Genomic DNA, 19,394 nt, shown 5'->3' on the forward strand with positions numbered 1-19,394 from the left:
AAGAAACATATTCCCATAACCAAACTTGTGCCGTAACTTAACCATTCTATTTTTATGTGATTTTGTCTCCAAAAGAAATAGAATGTCGGGACTAAAATCCTTCACCATTTGATGAAGATTGCGAACATGTCGAGGAGTCCCAACACCTCGACAGTTCCAACTTAAGATATTCATAACTGTCGGCGGGGCTGACAACCGGAAGTATTAGTTTACGGTGCGACATCGGTTTTTCAAATCTCAAAACCTATATATAATGATTCAGTTCTAAAATATATCTAAAACTGGTTTGAACCGGACTGATTACACCCCTAGTAGTAGGTTACTTTGGAGTGATTTTTATTACCAAGTGTATATTATTTAAATATGAAAAATTTTATTTGTAAGATTTAAATTTTAAATTTTTTAGGAAATTAAATTATGTCATGCAAAAATTTTACTAGTGATGCCACATGGCTTATAATAGTAGTAAGGTGCTACTTCCATTATGTATTTTCTAATAGGATTGATCGTAGTTTAAAATCTATTTTAATAAATAATATGTAGTTTAGACTACAAATAATGTGTTACCTTCATACTTATGGATGATGAATTGTATTGAAGCTTTCTTATTGACAAGGAAATAGAAGATCTCCACATCAATTCTACAATCGTAAATACGTCTCTAAGGAGAGGAGAGTTTTGCTTGATTGCTGGAGTTATTGTTAATAAGACTATTTATAGAGATGTCATTCAACAAACCATGAATAAAAGTGTTAACATGATTGATGCTAACCATTTATTGATAGGTTTTAAAACAGAGGAAAATAAGAATAGGGTCATGAGGTGAAGACCCTGGTTAATGGAACTACTTGAAGGGCTTATGATATTTGTATAGAGAACGAAGCTTTTTGGATCAAAGTTTACAACATGCCACTTGGTTGCATGACAAGGGAAATAGGAGAGTAGGGGTGTGCATCCGGACCAGTTTTTTTCGGGATCCGGTCCGAAAATCCGGATCCGGGTGAATCCAGGCGGTTATCTGCCCGGATTACACCCGGGCGGTTGTTATAAATCTGGATCCGGTTACGGATCCGGTTTTATAACCCGGTAATCCGTAACCGGGTTATACATCCGATTACTATTTTTTCCCCCCGAAACGACACCGTTTCTCTTTACCATTTTGATTTTCCGGAAACGTAACCCGGTCTCACACTCGTCTTCTCTCACTCGTCTTCCTCACGCTCGTCTCTCAAGAACCCTAGGGCCCGTGGCGATTGCATAGCAAATCTTCTCTCTCTGTCTTGAAACCTAAGGTATGTTAATCTCTCTCTCTCTCTCTCTCTCTCTCTCTCTCTCTCTCTCGATTTGGGTGGATTCCTTTTTCTGAGTTTAGGTTTGATTTTCGCGTGATGTTATCTCTTTTCCGATTTACACATTTCGGCTTGTGATTTACGAATTTGGATGTTTTGCTAGTTGAATCTCTCTGTTTAGCAAAATTGTGGCTCTAATTTACAGTGTCGATCTCTCAAGATCTGTTTAGGGTTTGCCATTTGGGTTTGCGATTTTGCATTTGTATTTGTGATTTTTTTGGTTGTGAGTTTTCTGATTCTTTGTGATTCTGTTGGTCTAGGGTTTTAATTTGATTTCACATTGATGCATTCATTATTTGGGTCTGTGAGTTTGCACTTGAAATTTTCATGCTTTCATTTTCACATTGATGCATTCATCATTTTTCATGCTTTCATTTTCACTTGAAATACTTCATATTTGGGTCTGTGAGTTTGCATTTGTACTTGTGAGTTTGCAGGCTATGATTTTGCATTTGTCTTTGTGATTCTGGTAATGTATTTGTTTTTTTGAATAATGGTAGATAGAGTTGTAGCTAGCCTGAAATTCTCCATGCACAACCCACAAAAAAAGCGAGAGATCGAACAGGCTTTAACGAGAGAAATAATATTTAATGGGACAGAAACAAAACCCACATAGTTTTCTTTTGTGAGCATTTCTGGATTTTCCTTTCAGAATTGAAAGAGTTTCAATTCAAGAAAATATTTTTGTGGCTAGTCCAATGCGCGCAAGAGTTTTCGCTCAAAATGTTATATATTGAAATAGCATGCACGTATGCATGCAGTTGACTCTATATGGATTAAGGGTTAGAAATACTTAAATCTATATTATCTTCACAAAATTGCAGTTAGAGAAAAGAATTAGGCTAGAGGGAGACATAATAGGCCAGGGTAGGACAAAGAAAATTTAGTATTTAGGTTAATTTCAAGCCAAATGGGATGAATCTAGCGTTCTAGAAATGTGCATTGGGATTTAGGATTATGAATTCCTAGTTTTAATAACAAAATAAAAAATAAAAAATTCTACAATCATAAATATATTGATCAGTCTTGTCAATATATTTACATTCCCCTCTTGTAAACTATGTGATCAGTCTTGTCATGCATGTCAATACTTGTGGCCATAACTTCATGAATGCATGGTTACTTATAGAAAATTAAAGTGAAAAATGTGATGTTTTCTTACAAAATTTAAGATGATGATGATCTTAATTAATTGATGGTCGATTCTAATAAAACTAAAAAATAATAATTAAACATGCCAACCCTTCAAGACCACATGGTCCACATGATTATTCTTACCAACCCAACATTTGTTGCATATATTAATGGCGTTACACGTACAGTCATGGTCCAGTACTGCTGACCGACACTCATTGCCGTCCAACGAGCGAAGAACAAACGTACGTGTTAATGTCAAATCGCGTTAATAACTCGTATTTACGTCGTTCAAATCATATATATTAGGGTTATGCTTACAAACCATTCTTTAATTGTATGCATTTACGTACTTTAGATGCTAACATAGTTTTTTAGATAATATATATATATCGATTAGGATCCTAAAATATTAATTTACTTCCTTCCTTCTTCTATTCTATACATTATTTTATCCAAACAGTTGAAGTTTGGTTTACAACAAAGTTATAATAATATTAGTTGGCAGTTTATAATTATTGTTTTGGCGTTGCAAGTTCGATGCCTCTTTAACTTAACTCTTATTTTTATATACATGTAGAAAGAACAGTGGGAGTATTTGGATATTCATTGAATCTCGCGACATTCATAATCATAATCATATAGAATATCTTCTGTTGTCTATATATATTAGTAACTTGCACTTTCTTAATCCCATGTGCATGTAACCTCTATATATGTTTATCACTTTCCTATCATTATGTTTTTGTATTCTAGTAATTATTTAATTTACGATGTCTTTTTCTTTAATCGAAATGGAGAAAGGCACATAATGCAGCTTCATTATTTATATAATTATTTCCCTGGCAGCACATGAGATCAATGCTTCCCTATAGCTAAGAAAGCTGTGGCATAAGTACAGTTTGACCAAAAGTAAGCACATTGTGCCGTAAAAAGTTAAAAATGCTTGTGATAATGTTTGCTTGTAATTATTTCCATGCATGCATGCACATTCCCCTGCCCTGCATATATATATATATTTGTATTGTTGCTGATTTGATTTTTATTATATTTCTTTTTCTTTTCTTATGCTTAAAACAGATGGAAGGTAGTTTTAGTGATAGTATTGGTGGTTCTAGTTCAGCTCATATTTTATTAGACATGGAGGAAGACACTAGTCCTTTAGTACATTCCTCCATAAATACCCCAAACCCCGGGCCCGCACCATCTCTCCCCCCAAAGCTAAAAAGAGTCAAGAAGGCTATCAACCAATCTCATGTATGGGATCATTTTACAAAGATTGAACCCGTTGATCCCATTGCACCGAAAGCTCAATGCAATTATTGTTTCAAGATTTATGGATGCCATTATAAAAATGGTACTTCATCAATGTCACACCACCTAGGATATTCTTGTCTGGAGTCTCCCATTAGACGGGATAAAAATCTTGAGAAGGATAAATCACCATCACACATTGGAGTTAGAATGGATGGTAGAGGATCTAGTCCTCAAATGTTAGGACAATATGACCGTGAAAAATTAAAGGAGATGATTTCTAATTTGTTTATCCAGTGTGAATTGCCATTCAAGGTTATAGAGCATCCGGCATTTGTTAAATTCTTGGGTTATTTAGAGCCTAGACACAACTTGCCATCCCGAACCACCTTCCAAAAAGAGTGTATTGGTTTATATAAGGAGGAGAAGCAAAAGTTGAAGGCTTTGTTGAGTAATCAAAGAGTTTGTTTGACCACCGATATATGGACATCGGTGCAAAACAAGAATTATATTTGTGTCACATGTTATTATGTTGATCAAAATTGGGTACTACACAAGAAAATCATAATGTTTTTCAAGATTCCTAATCATAGAGGTGAGACTATTGCTTGGATGTTAGAGTCTTGCTTGATGGATTGTGAGATTAACCGCCTTTGTACGATCACTGTGGATAATGCCACCTCTAATGATGTCGCTATTGATCATGTGAGGAGGAGCATAAGAGATAAGGAGTTTACAATTTTGGAAGGCGAGTTTATACATGTGCGATGTGCTGCACATATTTTAAACCTCATTGTTTGTGATGGTTTAAAAATTATATATGATGCTATAAATAATATTAGAGAAGCAGTAAGATTTGTGAGGTCCTCACCGGCAAGGCTTGATATGTTTAGAGCATGTGCAAAGGAGCTGAATATTGTGTGTGGAAAAATAGTGTGTCTAGATGTTCCCACTAGATGGAACTCCATATACCTAATGCTTAGTATTGCTGAAAAATATGAAAAAGCTTTTGTGCTAATGAGAATGAGGGAGTCACAGCTTGCAGTGCCTCTATTTGAAGATTGGCAAAGGGCTCGTGTTTTTATTAAGTTTCTTAAAGTTTTTTATGATGCCACTTTGAAAATCTCCGGCTCATCTTACGTGACATCTAATATGTTATTTCAACAAATTTCTACAATTGAGCACAATTTGAACAAAATGGGTCAGAGTGAGGATGATTTGTTGAGGAAGATGACGTCTAATATGAAACTTAAGTTTGATAAATATTGGGGGAATATGAATAAAATGAACATGATTGTTTATGTAGCTTTTGTCCTTGACCCTCGATATAAGATCACAGCCTTGTCATATTGGTTAAAAAAGTGCAAAGGGGATGAATGTGGAGATAGAATTGAGGCCAATGTAAGATTGCTCATGAATCGTTTGATTGAGCAATATCACAAGTTTTATGGGCTAGATAGTGGAAGATCAAATATGGCACAAGTTTCAAGTTCCTCAAGTATCATTGGTGACGACTTGGAATATGAAGATTTTGATACATCTCTAGATCAATATCTTGAGGGGCAAAACAATTCGGTATTTAGCTCGGACTTAGAGAGGTATTTGTCGGATGTGATTGAACCAAAAGTACTTGAGTTCGATATTTTGGATTGGTGGAAGAGGAATTCATTTAGATATCCCATCCTTGCGGAGATCGCACGTGATATATTGGTCATCCCTATTTCGACCGTCGCATCCGAGTCCGCATTTAGCACCGGTGGACATGTAATAGACCCATACCGAAGCTCATTAGCACCGGAGACTGTCCAAGCACTAATCTGTACGCAAAATTGGTTGAGTTGTGAACCACTTAGTTCTTGGGAGGTGGAGGAGCATGTAGAAGATGTTGCCATCGAAGGTAAATGCTTTTATTTGTTAATTTTGATTTTTTATTGCTAGTTTATCCATTTAACTTAACCTCTACATTTTTTTCTTCTAAAGGTATCCCTCTTCCTTCAACTTCAGCAACTTAATTTAGTGGTTCAGCACATTTGACAAACCTTCTGTAACTGTAAGTATATTATGCTATCTTGAATACATGTATCTTATTTGCATTTAGGATTTACTGTTTGCTTTGTGTTAATTTTCTGGGAACATTGTGTTAATTACACCACATTAATTTCCTGCCAGAGTTTGCTTTGTTGGAGACAAGGGCATAGTGGTGTGATGGTGGATAAGAAGCTTTGCTATAATTGTGGAGAAGGTAAACAACCTTATGTTTGCTTTATGGATTATGTCTTTGCTGAATCAATTTATAGTCTGTTCGGTTTAAAATCTCACTGTATTAATGATTTAGCAGAGATAGTCAGTGCATTTAAAAAGTTCTTGAGCGAATTGCTTCTGGGAATGTTTTGCAGCGAAGAAATGCTGTTGATGTTTTGTCCGAACTTGTTCATATATCATCTGATTCAATGAATAAACTCTCTCATTTGGCATGGTATAAGTCTACTGTAGCCATTGTTACTTCTTATTTAAAAAAAATTACTTTAGCTAATGTTATTTTCCAATATCCAAGGATTTCACTTTTTCATTTTTTTGTAAGTCGTCTCCTCTTTCACTGCCTATGACAGGCAAGATATAGCAAAAAAATTGCTAGAATGCCTAGGAGATGAGGAAAGTATTATTCGTGAACAGGCATCTAGTTTGCTTCCAATGATAGGTTAGTATAGCTATCTGTTTTGGGCAATGTGATCTTGCATGAAACTTACTTGCTGCTATATTTGTTTTTTTTTTTTTGATAAGTTACTTGCTGCTATATTTGTTAGTGCACAATGGTTTAATTTAGTACTTTGCATTGCTGAATTGTATAATTCTTCTTGTAGACCCGTCATTAGTTTTTCTAGGAATTGTTCGTCTTGTTTATTCTTCAGATGAAAGAGTCCATTCATCTGCTAGTGATGCCTTCATTAGGGTGCTCAAATATCATAATCAGAAATTTGAAGTTATCTGTATGCTGCTGGACTCTCTGAGGTATGCTCCTTCACCCACCCTTTCAATTCCTAAACCAGAAGTTATTGGTTTATATCTAATCACTTGTAGCTTGTAATTTTGAATAATATCATATTGGACTGATTTTTCACCTATTTTCACCCATTTTCTCTCACAGCAACCTCAATGCAAGCCTAGATTTTCAGCAAACTACAGGAGACATAGGGGAAGGTTTGTCTCTCTTGTTGTGATGTATTTGTCAAATGATGCATGATTCTCTTTTGTTCTTGTTTTTACCTTGAAATTTCTCCGTTTGATTGTATGACCACATTCTCGGTTTGATCTATTAGTCTCTTTTACCTTCTTAAATCACCAAAACTTAACTTTTGGATTGAATGATATTTTTTAATAGAGAAGAGGCTGAAGTTGCTTTTACACACCTTGTTTCAACTAAGCTCTATTAATGGGTTTTCTGAGTTAGTTCTTTTATTGTAAAATGAAAGTCTAAAAAATTCTTGAACATTGATTATACAGTTTCTTGAACATTGCTGTTTGGCTAGTCAGTTGAATTTTGGTGTCCTCTTTGCCCAGGTCAAGGCTAAGAAACTTTCTTGGAAGATTGGTTCCTCGTTTGCTACCAAGAAGGCCACAAAAAGTTCACCTAAAGTCCAGATTGATGCTGATTTGGACCTGATTTGGTTCCTCATTGTAATTTTTTTTTTTGAAATAGTAGCAGCATTATATTAGTTTAATTAGTTATAATGTATTATTATTTATTTTGTTCTTTGTAAATTTATGTTTTATTTTGTTCTTTGTAAATTTCTGTTTTGCATTTAAATTGAAACAAGATATCAATTTTTTTTTTTTTTTTAGAGTTTTAAAGTCTTTGAAAAAAAAAAAAACCCGGATTAAACCCGGTTATAACCCGGATATCCGGATTTTTTCAAAAAAACCGGATATCCTGTTATAATCCGGATATCCGGATTAAACCCGGATATCTGCCCGGATTGAAATCCGGGTGAATCCGGGCAGATAACCGCCCGGTTTTTAGAACCTGGATCCGGATCCGGTTATGGCCTGATATTCAGATCCGGATCCGGTTGAACACCCCTATAGGAGAGTATATTGGAGGACTGCTAGTGCTGGTGTAAAATCTAAAAATCATGCTAAGAAGGAGAATCTTAATAGCGAATATAATTTAGGAAATATAAATGTGTACCTGCGGAAGTCATGGTTTAGGAGATGCAAAGCCAAATCTTCCCCTCCTTGCTTCTCACAAAATATTAGCTTTCAATGGGGCAAGCCAATGGACGTATGGAGAGAAGAGGGGACCTATCCTCATAATTAGAAAACTTATGGAGTCCTCCTTTAAGGACTCAAATCACAATAGGGTCTAGGAAAATTCCAGAATAAGACCATAAGCTTCCAGGTCTACATATGTAATTTACCACATTAAATAGGATATAATCCTATATTACTAAGGTGCAAAAAATCCCAAATGATTACTCAACTTAATGGGTTTAACCAAAATACCATTGTGAGCTATATATATCTAATCCGTTTTATAAAACATGCAATCAACTAAAGCCCATATTTTGAAATTATTCTAACATTCTCGCACTTGGGCGAACATGGGTGGCCACACAAATATATAGCTCAAATAATAGCACCTTAGAAAACACGATCCAGTCTAACAAGAATATTAACATCGAACATGGAGGTCATTACACCACTTGGTTGATGTACGACCACTCTATAGCTACAAATGCTAATATCCTCATTGACATGGATCCCCATCCTCCGACCAATGTGGTAATATGTGGTATGAACTTAGCACTAATGTGATCAAAAGCTGTGCTAATTCATATTAGTTCTCATAATGCTTCAAAATGAAGCCACATGTCTCTAAAAGAGACTCATCATCTTATGTTTTTTATTTGTAATATCTCGAGATCTTAATGATATCATAGTAAAAGACATAAGCCAAATGCATGCTTAAAATATAGTTTATGAACAGGGGAGATATATATTATATTTGAAAGAATCTGTACCCAAAAAACATATGGGTTGCCTATGCACCTCGTAAAGGGATCAAGCCAAAATGTAGTTCTGTTTACATAAGTAACTCCTACTAGCCAAAAACATCAAAAGTTTCCACAATACCCATATTAGCAACATGTGTTTTAAAAACTTTAGAAGCGGGTCCCTTAGTCAAAGGATTTGCAATCATCACCTCTGTATTTATATGCTCAATCTTTGTCTGCCCTTCTTTAACTCTATCTCTAGCCACCAAATACTTGATATCAATGTGCTTGGATCCACTAGAACTCTTATTATTATTTGAAAATAACACTGCTGCACTATTATCACAATAAATAGTAATTGGCCTTGAGATGGAATCAACAACTTTCAATCCAAAAATAAAATTCCTTATCCAAACAGCTTGGATCGTAGCTCCATAACATGCCACAAATTCAGCTTGTATAGTAGAAGATGCCACTCGAGTTTGCTTAGAACTTTTCCAATAAATTGCACCCCCAACCAACATAAAAACATAACTTGAGGTTGACTTCAATTCATCTTGACATCCAGGAAAATCAGAATTTGAGTAGCCTATTTGTAACGCCTCGGTCCCGTAGGGGTCAGAGAGTTATTTCCTGTAACTTAACGCTCACATTTCATCAAGATATTTACAGACTCCAAAATATAAAATCATCATAATACTAAAAAATCTCTTAATAAAATCTGTCAATCCTCAGAAATCTTCTATGAATAAACCACTATGCTTAAATAATCATCTCACCCATGCTCTATAATCCTGATCTTTATTTGAACTATTCCAAAATCATCTGAAAAATATTGTGGAGATAAGGAGTGAGTTATCAATAACTTAGTAAGCAGAGAACATATACTAGTGTGCAAATATGAGCATTTACATAGTTGAGAATGCATAACAAAATATTTTTACTCTTCATTTTCAGAGTGCAAAAGTAGAAACATGTTATCAAAAAAATGTCAGAGTGAAAGTTCAAAAATATTCTTATTCAAAATTATCTTGGCATAGCATAACTAACCACCATCATACAAGAACATCATATTACATCAGAGACCATGTTTAACTCCCGTGGTAGGATTGTACAAATCCCAATAGCTAACCTAGTAGAAACAGAATGTGAATCTTCCACTTATTACTCTTAGAGCCCCGAGTGTGCACACAAGAAAGACCACTAAAAAACCACTTTGTTTCTAAAGTGAGTGCACCAGAAACAGAACGGTTGGTACCAACCCAAACATAAGCCACTATTAGCACTCGTGATAGGTCAAACATATCACCATATACAAATCACATCCCAAATTCAGAATATCATGCTAAAAGTTTTCAGAAATCACATTATATCATATCAGAGTTCAGAATAGAACATAATCAGATCACAAAAATATAATTTATGCACAAAATTTTATATTCGCTATCTTTTGCACAATTTAGAAACAAAATGTCGAAAATAAGCTCATGTCTACATTAGTCATGACAAAAATACTTTCCTTTTTATCAGAGTTCATGAATGATGTTGAACAAATAACTGAGATTGTTTTCATAATTCTTTTCAAAAAAGAAAAGATGCATATTTCAAAAGTCAATCTCGTTTCATTTTCATTTTATGCAAAGTCTAGCATAAGAACCCCGCTTATCTGGACTTCTTAACTTTCAGAAAGTCCTCACAACAGTGCCAAATGAATAATCAATCATCACCTATAGAAAAAATAATCACATAACTTCTGTAAATCCCAAATTAAACAAGTACTTCATAATTTGAACCCGAGATATTAAAAATTTCAATTTTCCTAATGTCTAAAATCCTCAAAATCTTAAAATATTGAAACTCTATAAATAATACTTTAATTTTCATCTGATTTCTCCAAATAAGTTATAACTCGTATTTACACATGAAACACCTGCTTTAATTCCTCAAAGCCTAAAATTCTCTTAACTCTAAAAATACTTGGCTTTCTAAATTCATCAATCCTCACTAATATAAGTGCTAGCAAAAACTTTGTTTTTTTTTAAAAAAAAATAGACTAAATCAAAGTTAAAGTGTTCAAAAATAGGACTATATTCCTACTATTTGCTTTTGAAATTCAATCTATTAAAAGTAATGTAATACCAAAAAAAAAAAAATTTATAAACTTATTTATTTGCTTTTCAAATTCTTGAATTTAAAACAAAGCCCTCATAAAGTAGTTTTAATAAATAAAACCCAATTATGGTCAAGGAAGAACCAGCCTAATGACAAGGGGTATTCTAGGCATAAAGCAAAATAGGTATGGGTTCCTTGGACGGCTGTAAAATTTAAAAGTAAACTTTTTGAACTACGAACTACTCTTTAGACTAACCAGTGCCATCAAGAGGAGACTTCCATACCGAGAGAGAAGGAGTCTTGCGACTGAGAAGGGGCTGGGCAGTGGTTGTGCACTGTGGGAGGGAGAGAGAAAATGCTGAGAGAGAGAGCAAATGGAGAGAGATAAGATAGAGAGAACAAAGAACATGATGTGAGGGAGAGAAACAGGGAAGACGTTGGGTGCTTATCGAGATGCGATAGTCGTGGCTATGCATGGAGCATTGGCCTTGTTCTTCGAGTGAGAAAGCTTTGAGAGTGGCGACTCGTGGAGTTGGGTGGACATGAGACGGCTCAAGGTGCAATCTATGGAAGTTGGATGGGTTGCTTTATTTTTTGAGAACCAAAACAAAGGTGCTTCGGTGATGTGTGAGGCAGTGCATCGGTGTTGGATAGCTAAGGAGTATGGGTTAATGGAAGTCGGGTTGGCTGCTCGCGGTAGTGTTGCCATGCGTGTGGGTGTCTATGGCTTTGCATGACTGGGCAGCGACTAAGCAGGAGTGCTACGGTGTAGGGACAATGGCGGGAGAGGTTTGGCTTTGGATGAGGCTGGCGGCAGTAACACTATACTCATAAAAGACGTGTATGTGCATCTATAAATAGGGATCAAAAGGCTAAAACCCAAGAGAGTACGTGCATGCGAAGGACGCGGACATGGTGAAGCCGTACATGCACAACGGGGATTTTACTTTATCTCATGGCTTGGGCTTTTGGGTGGTCGGGTAGGGTTTGTTTCAAATATTTGGGCCTATGGTTTGGATAGTATAGAAAATTTATAAAAGGGCTCTTTCTTGAATTTTTAGATGTTGACTCAAACTAAAATATAATTCAACTTGCTTTAAAAAAAATTATAAATCTCCGCCCATAAAAAGATTTTTATTAAAACCCAAGGTAAAATCATAAACTACCAAAATAGAGATTTTAGGTCCGTACTCTATATTTTAGAAAGATATTTGACAAATCATATGGCCTTTTTGCACATAAAAAAAAAAAAAAAAATTTGAAAACAGTTTGGCACTAGACCCGGGTGTTACACTATCACCTTAAGATGATTTGAACGCTGGAAAGTAAGCATGAAACCTTCAATCTTCTCAAGTATCTCATAACTTTCTGAGCTGTTTTACATTTCTCTTACCCTGGATTCAACTAAAACCTACTAAGAGCACTGACTGAATGAGCTATATCTGGTCTAGTACAAACTTGAGCATACATCAAACTCCCCACAACACTAGCATATGGTGTATTCTTCACAGATTCCCTTTCGAGCTCATTCATAGGATATTGAGTTTTGTTGAACTTATCTCCTTTTATGATGGGTACATCACCAGGTGCATAGTTTTGCATTTCAAATCTTTATAGTACACGCCGTATATAAGATTTTTGAGAAAGTCCCAACAAACCACGTGCTCTATCATGACCTATTTCAATGCCAAACACAAAAGAAGTTTCTCAAATATCTTTAATCTTAAAATTAGCAGATAGCATTTTCTTTATTTCATGAAATAATCCTAGGTCACTGCCAGCAAGCAAAATTTCATCAACATACAAAATAAGAAAAATAAAGTTTCTTCCACTAGTCTTGCGATATATGCATTGGTCAACTGTATTTTCAACAAAACCAATGGAAGTTACAACTTCGTCAAATTTCAAATACCACTGTCGAGATGCTTGCTTCAGGCCATATAAGAATTTGTTTAACTTATATACCAAGTTTTCTTTTCCCTTCACAATAAAACTTTCAGATTGTCTCATATAAACCTCTTCATAAAGATCTCCCTTCAAAGATGTTGTCTTACATCCAACTGATAAAACTCCAATCATAGTGTGCCACAAGTGCCATGATAATTCTAAACAAATCCTTAGATGAAACCGGTGAAAAGGTTTCATTTAGTCAATGCCCTCTCGTTGAGTGAACCATTTTTCAACTAATCTTGCATTCTTTTGTTCAACATTTCCTTTTGAGTCTAATTTACTTTGAAGATCCACTTGTTGTCTATGGCCTTAACATTTGGAAGAAGTTCAATAAGTTCCCAGACTCTATTCTTTTTCATAGAATTCATTTCATCTTCAATAGCACTTAACCATTTATCTGACTTAGGACATGTCAAGGCTTGCTTAAAAGTAATAGAATCAACTATATGCCCAATATTAAAATCAATATCTAACAAATAAACAATGTAATCATTAGGTAATGTAGACATTCTTTCTCTTTGAGATCTTCTGACTTGTGGCTCAGAAACTGCCTCAATCGCCGTTGAAAATTCTTTTTGTTGTCTAGGTTTTTCACTAACAATTTCTATTGGCTGAGAAACAACTTTTTCCTATATAATAGAAACTGGAACAACAACTGGATTAGGTTCAACAAAAAGTTCCTTCAGTACTAAACTTCCACTATCACCAATGTCATTCTCCAAAAATTTGGCAGTAATAGACTCAACAATTCTGGTGCCATGATTAGGACAATAGAACTTATATCCTTTTGATCTATCTTGGTATCCAATAAAATAACCAGGAGTAGATTTTGGGTCTAATTTCTTTTCAAGAGGATTATAAATCTTAACCTCAACTGGGCATCCCAAACTTTGAAATGAGTCAAACTTGGCTTATGACCTGTCCATTCAAAAGGAGTTTTTGAAATAGCTTTACTAGGAACCCTATTTAAAATGTACATAGTAGTTTTCAAAACTTCACCCCATAAATATTCTAGCAAATTTGTTCTGCTCATCACACTCCTAATCATATCATTTAGAGTCCGATCTCGTCTTTCAGAAATACCATTCTGCTTGGGTGTCCCTGGCATGGTGTATTGAGGCACTATCCCACACCCTTGTAAAAATTTTGCAAAATCACTCATGTTTTGACTAGACTCATCATACTTTCTATAATACTCACCACCACGATCATACCTTACAACTTTAATATTTTTTCCACATTGTTTTTCTACTTCCATTTTGGATATCTTAAATTTCTAAAGAGCAATGGATTATCATTAATCAAGTGAACATATCCATAGCGAGAGAAATTATTAATAAAAGTTATGAAGTACTTATTTCCACATATGGTAGAAGGTAATGATCCATTAATGTCGGTGTGTATCAAGTCTAAAATATGATCGCTCCTAGTAGAACACTTCATTGTGGATTTAGTTAGCTTTCCTCTTATACAGTCTACACAAGTGTTAAAATCTGAAAAACCCAGGGAGGGAAGTATCTCGACTTTTACCAATCTCTCCATTCTTTCCTTTGAAATGTGTCCTAACCTCTTATGCCACAACATAGAAGATGATTCATGGATTTAAGACATTTTCTTCTCTACCTTAGTAACACAAGAAATTTCATGAAAACAAGCCAAAGACATTTTATATAAATCATCACATAGAAGACCATTTCCATCCAAATAGGAATCATTAAACAACTCAAACTTTCCATTACCAAACTTAAAAGAAAAACTATAGAAATTAAATTTCATCTCATTGTCGATACAAAAATCGTGTTCTCCAAAACAAGAGAAAAACCAGACTCCAAAGATAACTTTACTACTCCTATAAACTCAACCGTCACTTGAATTCTATTCCCAACACACAAGCTCACTTCATTCTCATTTGGCTTTCGTTTGCTTATTAACCACTACAAGGAACTCGTAATATGAATACTTGCTCTTGAGTCTATCCACCAAGAATTTAAAGATACATCTAGTAAAGAAGACTAAAAAAAAAATTAAGGCCAAGAAGGTACTTGCCAAGTTCTTTTTCTTCTCTAACCAAGCCTTAAACTTAAAACAATCCTTTTGCCAATGACCCTTCTTTTTACAAAACTTACATTGATAATTTTTCTTTATAGTTCCTTTTGGATCACCAGAAGTCTGACCTCCAAACATTTTATTGTGCTAATTGCAGTGTGACTTATTGCCTTTATGGAACTTAGACTTATGATTATGAGAAGACCCCTTGTTCTGTTGTGGCTAAAAAGACAATTGCACAGTGTCAACAGTCTCACGATGCATCCTATAGTCCTCTTGGGCACATAATGCAATTAAATCATTTAAATCTTATTTATCTCGCTGAGCATTATAAGCAACTTTAAGATGATTAAACTGGCTAGGAAGCCTATTGAGAACATGATAGACCAGAAAAGGATCTATGACGCCCCCAGATTCTGCTTGGGATCGAACGGATATTTGAAACATCGAGACATGCAACACAAGATTACTTGCCCCCATGCATGACATATAAGATGCAATATTCCTAACATGCATCTAGCATTATACAATATTCGCAGTGGATAATGTTTTTTTGAGCAATACTATGCGCCAAACTTATAATATCCCAAATAGTTAAATCGTAATTCAAGCATACTTAACAAAATAAATATCCACGATTTCAGTACGAATCTCAGAAGACTGTAATCTCAAAAACATGGGAGACTAGACTCCACATTTACATTACCAAAATACATTATTGAGAATGTTTATCAAATAACTCATGTAACTCGACTAATAAGGCCAGAATACTGTCCAAAAACTAACTCTGGAAGCTATAAGCTCCGCATCATGTCTATAGCGTCTAGTCAACCTCCTTCAGTCAACTAGTGTCCGCTCCTTGCTCTAATCTTGACACATCATCTACCATTCGGGAGGAATGATGGTTGGGACTACCACGGTGAGATTTGATTACAAATTTCAGTAAGTTAATAAGAAATTTCTACACAGGTTAATGATGCATACATGGCAGTAAAAGAATGAATGCATAATTAAAGTCATAAGTAAGCATAACATAACTTGACATATAGCATGGTATACCTTACATAACCTGAACTGAAACGTGAACTGAATTTGACTTGACATGACATGAACTTGAACTTAAAACATAACATGGACTAACAACATAACATGAACGTGAACTTGAAACATAACATAGACTTGAAATATAGCAGAAACGTGAACATACATAACATAAACTGAACTTGATCTGAAACTTGACTTAACATGAACTTGATATGCAATTTGACTTAACATGCACTTGATGTGAAACTTGACTTAACATAAACTTGGAATCTTGCTTCTTTAATTGCTTAAACTCAACTTCTTGACATGAACTTGAACTGAAACTTAACTTAGCATAAACTTGATCTGACCTCTTTACTTAATATGAATTGGACTTGAATTCTGACAATCAAAATAATTCCGCCAGCCATTTCCTCAAGAATAGTGAACAATCAGAATGATTCCAACCAACATATTCCATTGGAGATACTCAGATAATCAAAATGATTCAATAATGAGTATTTTAAATCACGTACCTTAGCAATTAGAATAATTACACTAGGAGTACCTAGTAATACTCTAAAAATCAGAATGATTACATCACGAGTATTTTAAATCACATATCCTAGCAATCAGAATGATTATACTAGGAGTACCTAGTAATACTCTGACAATCAGAATGATTACATCATGAGTATTTTAAATCACATACCCTAACAATCAGAATGATTACATCACGAGTATTTTAAATAAGATACCCTAACAATCAGAATGATTATGCTAGGAGTATTTGCATAACTGAACTTGAATTGCATTCTGACAATCAAAATGATTTTGCCAAAAGTACCTCGTGTGAATTACAAATGTTAGATAATCATAATGATTACATCCCGAGTATCCTAGACATAACTGACTTGAACATAACTCGGAAGACATGACTTACTTTAAATGGAAACATTTGGTGACATGACCTAACATGTAACATATCATATTCAACATGACATACTTGTAATAGTGAATATTACATGATATGACATACATGTAACATATGGCATACTTATAATATATAGCAATACGTGAGAGAATAAATTGTATAACAGATAAATATTCGTGACAGGATAAATCATTCATAACAGATAAACATGTAATGATGTGGCATGGCATGACATATATAGTAACATACATATATAAATGGTAGTTCCCTTACCCATCTTACATACATAGTAAACTGATAGTAAGTTAAGAGCAAACTTAGCTTTATTGTCGCGTTTTACGATAATAAAGCGTAAAACGTGAGGAACTATAAGAGGGTATTCTAAAAATTAGAAATTTAATTACTAATAATTAGAAACATGAAAACAAACTAACTTAGAGTAAAATTACCATTTTACCCTCTACATGTGGGAAAATGACCATTTTACCCCTAACTTAAAAATTTCACATCCTAACTCCAAAAATTCCTAAAATTTACATTCCTCATGGAAAACACACTATGGCCAAAATATCCATAAGTCATTTCTCTTATTTTTGTTGCAATTGCTTTCAACTTTAAAACTCATGCTTAAACCAAAATGTTGCAACAATGATCTTCATATCCTAAGTTTAAAACCATTCTAAAAACATCCATTTAGAAAAAGCTAATAATCAACACCAAATTTTTTGTAAAACGATCCAAACCCTTGAATCATAAGTTTTAACCCTAAATCAAAATATCTCCAAGAATTTCAAAAAAATCAAATCCTACTTCTAACATATTCATAACATCATCCTAAGATCAATCATACTTTAAATCATCAAACTAAATTCACCAAAATCACAAAATAACACTTGGAGTTTTTGGTTTTACATTTAGTCTAAAAACAGAAACTTTTTTCTTAACTAGTTATGATCAATCTCTTGATCCATGGCTTAAAAAGATGAGATCTTCAAATTAAAATATCACATGGTTTAAAAATATGTCCTAAAGAAGATTAACCATCAAACTTAAAATGACATGGCTAAAACTCAATAAAACATGGATCTAACCAAAAAAATCAAATATTAGGCTTAACCAAAATCTTCTTGCATAGAAAAAAATCATATCTTTAAAACTAATACTAAATATCTTCAAAATAACATCCCAACATGTATGTAAGAGGCTTAGGATCATCATAAAAATATCAAAACCTTTGGAATAAGATTAAACCATGAAATATTCAAACTTTCTCCAAATAAAAACTGTTTTTCCACTTCCAGTTTTCAAGTTTCTAGATCTAAGAAAATCTATCATCAAAAGTTTTAGTCATGCAACTAAACCTCAATGAACACTTATAAACACATGCTAAAAACACTTCATAAAATTTTCTTACCAAGATATATCCATTAGCTTGGTCAAAACTTCCAAAACATAACATACTCTCTAGTTTCATGCCCATAATGACTTTTCCATGATTAGAAATACTCTTGACCAACCAAATGACCATGCGATTAGACGGATAATATATCTATAGAAACTATACTCAAAGAAGAACAACTTTTAGGAAGGAGTTATTGGGTGAAAATACTTACAAAGGGTAAAAAATCTCCATGTAAAAAGGCCAAGAAATCTGTCCAAGAGAGCTCTTTTGGGTTTCTCCCTAAGAATAGGGTGAAGAATTGATGAAAGGGAAAGAAATGTGTTTTGAACGACTTTATACTTCTGGAGGTGGGAGATATGGGCTTGAATGATACTTGATTGGAGGTGGTTATGTGACATAAAGTGGAGAATAGTGAGGGGCAAAGGACTGCCTGCAGAATCTGTGAGGTATGAAGATTGATGAGGTAGATTTCTCCTTCACATTAAGGCACTATTGGGTGTAGCCGAGGATAGTGAATGGTCTGTCATGTGGGGGAGTAAATTTCTTCAAGAAACTTTGCCAAGGTGGCTAAATTCGTAGGTCTTGGTTGGCCTCAACCAAGTGGGCTTCAATTTGGGGTTTAAAGGGGGTTTGGTTAGGGTTTGAGATACTATCAAGCCCAAATCTAATTTTTCTTAGCCCAATAAAATTTTCAAGATTTAAAAGGTTGGATAATGATATCATAATAAGGATTCGATGAATTAATAGCATGTGTAAATGATTTAATCAAGTGACTAAACACAATAATAGAAATCGGATCAAAAGGGTTTGGAGGCCAACTTTAGGGTTTAGGGAAACCGTTTAGGGTTTTAGTTTTCAACCAATCTTTTAGGGTTTCAATTGGATTCCAACCATTTAGGATCTTACTAGGGTTGAAACCTTTTTTGGTCTAGGAAAATTTGGTTAATCAGTTGAAAAAAAGTTTTGCTTAGGTGGTATGATCTCACACCTTGATTTTCTTCACAAATCCATCTAATGGTTTCTCTTTGTACCAAGTATTTAATACTATTTTCTATGTGTGGCTAAGATCTTGCCAAGTGTCCCAATAAAACTTATCTAACCTAATTTGGATACTCCACACTATAATTTTGAAAACACTGCACTTAATATGCTTATTGAGATTACTATTCATGTCAAAAAAATGCATAATAAATTTAGTA

This window comes from Carya illinoinensis, chromosome 11, assembly GCF_018687715.1.
Source record: "Carya illinoinensis cultivar Pawnee chromosome 11, C.illinoinensisPawnee_v1, whole genome shotgun sequence".
NCBI lineage: Eukaryota > Viridiplantae > Streptophyta > Magnoliopsida > Fagales > Juglandaceae > Carya > Carya illinoinensis.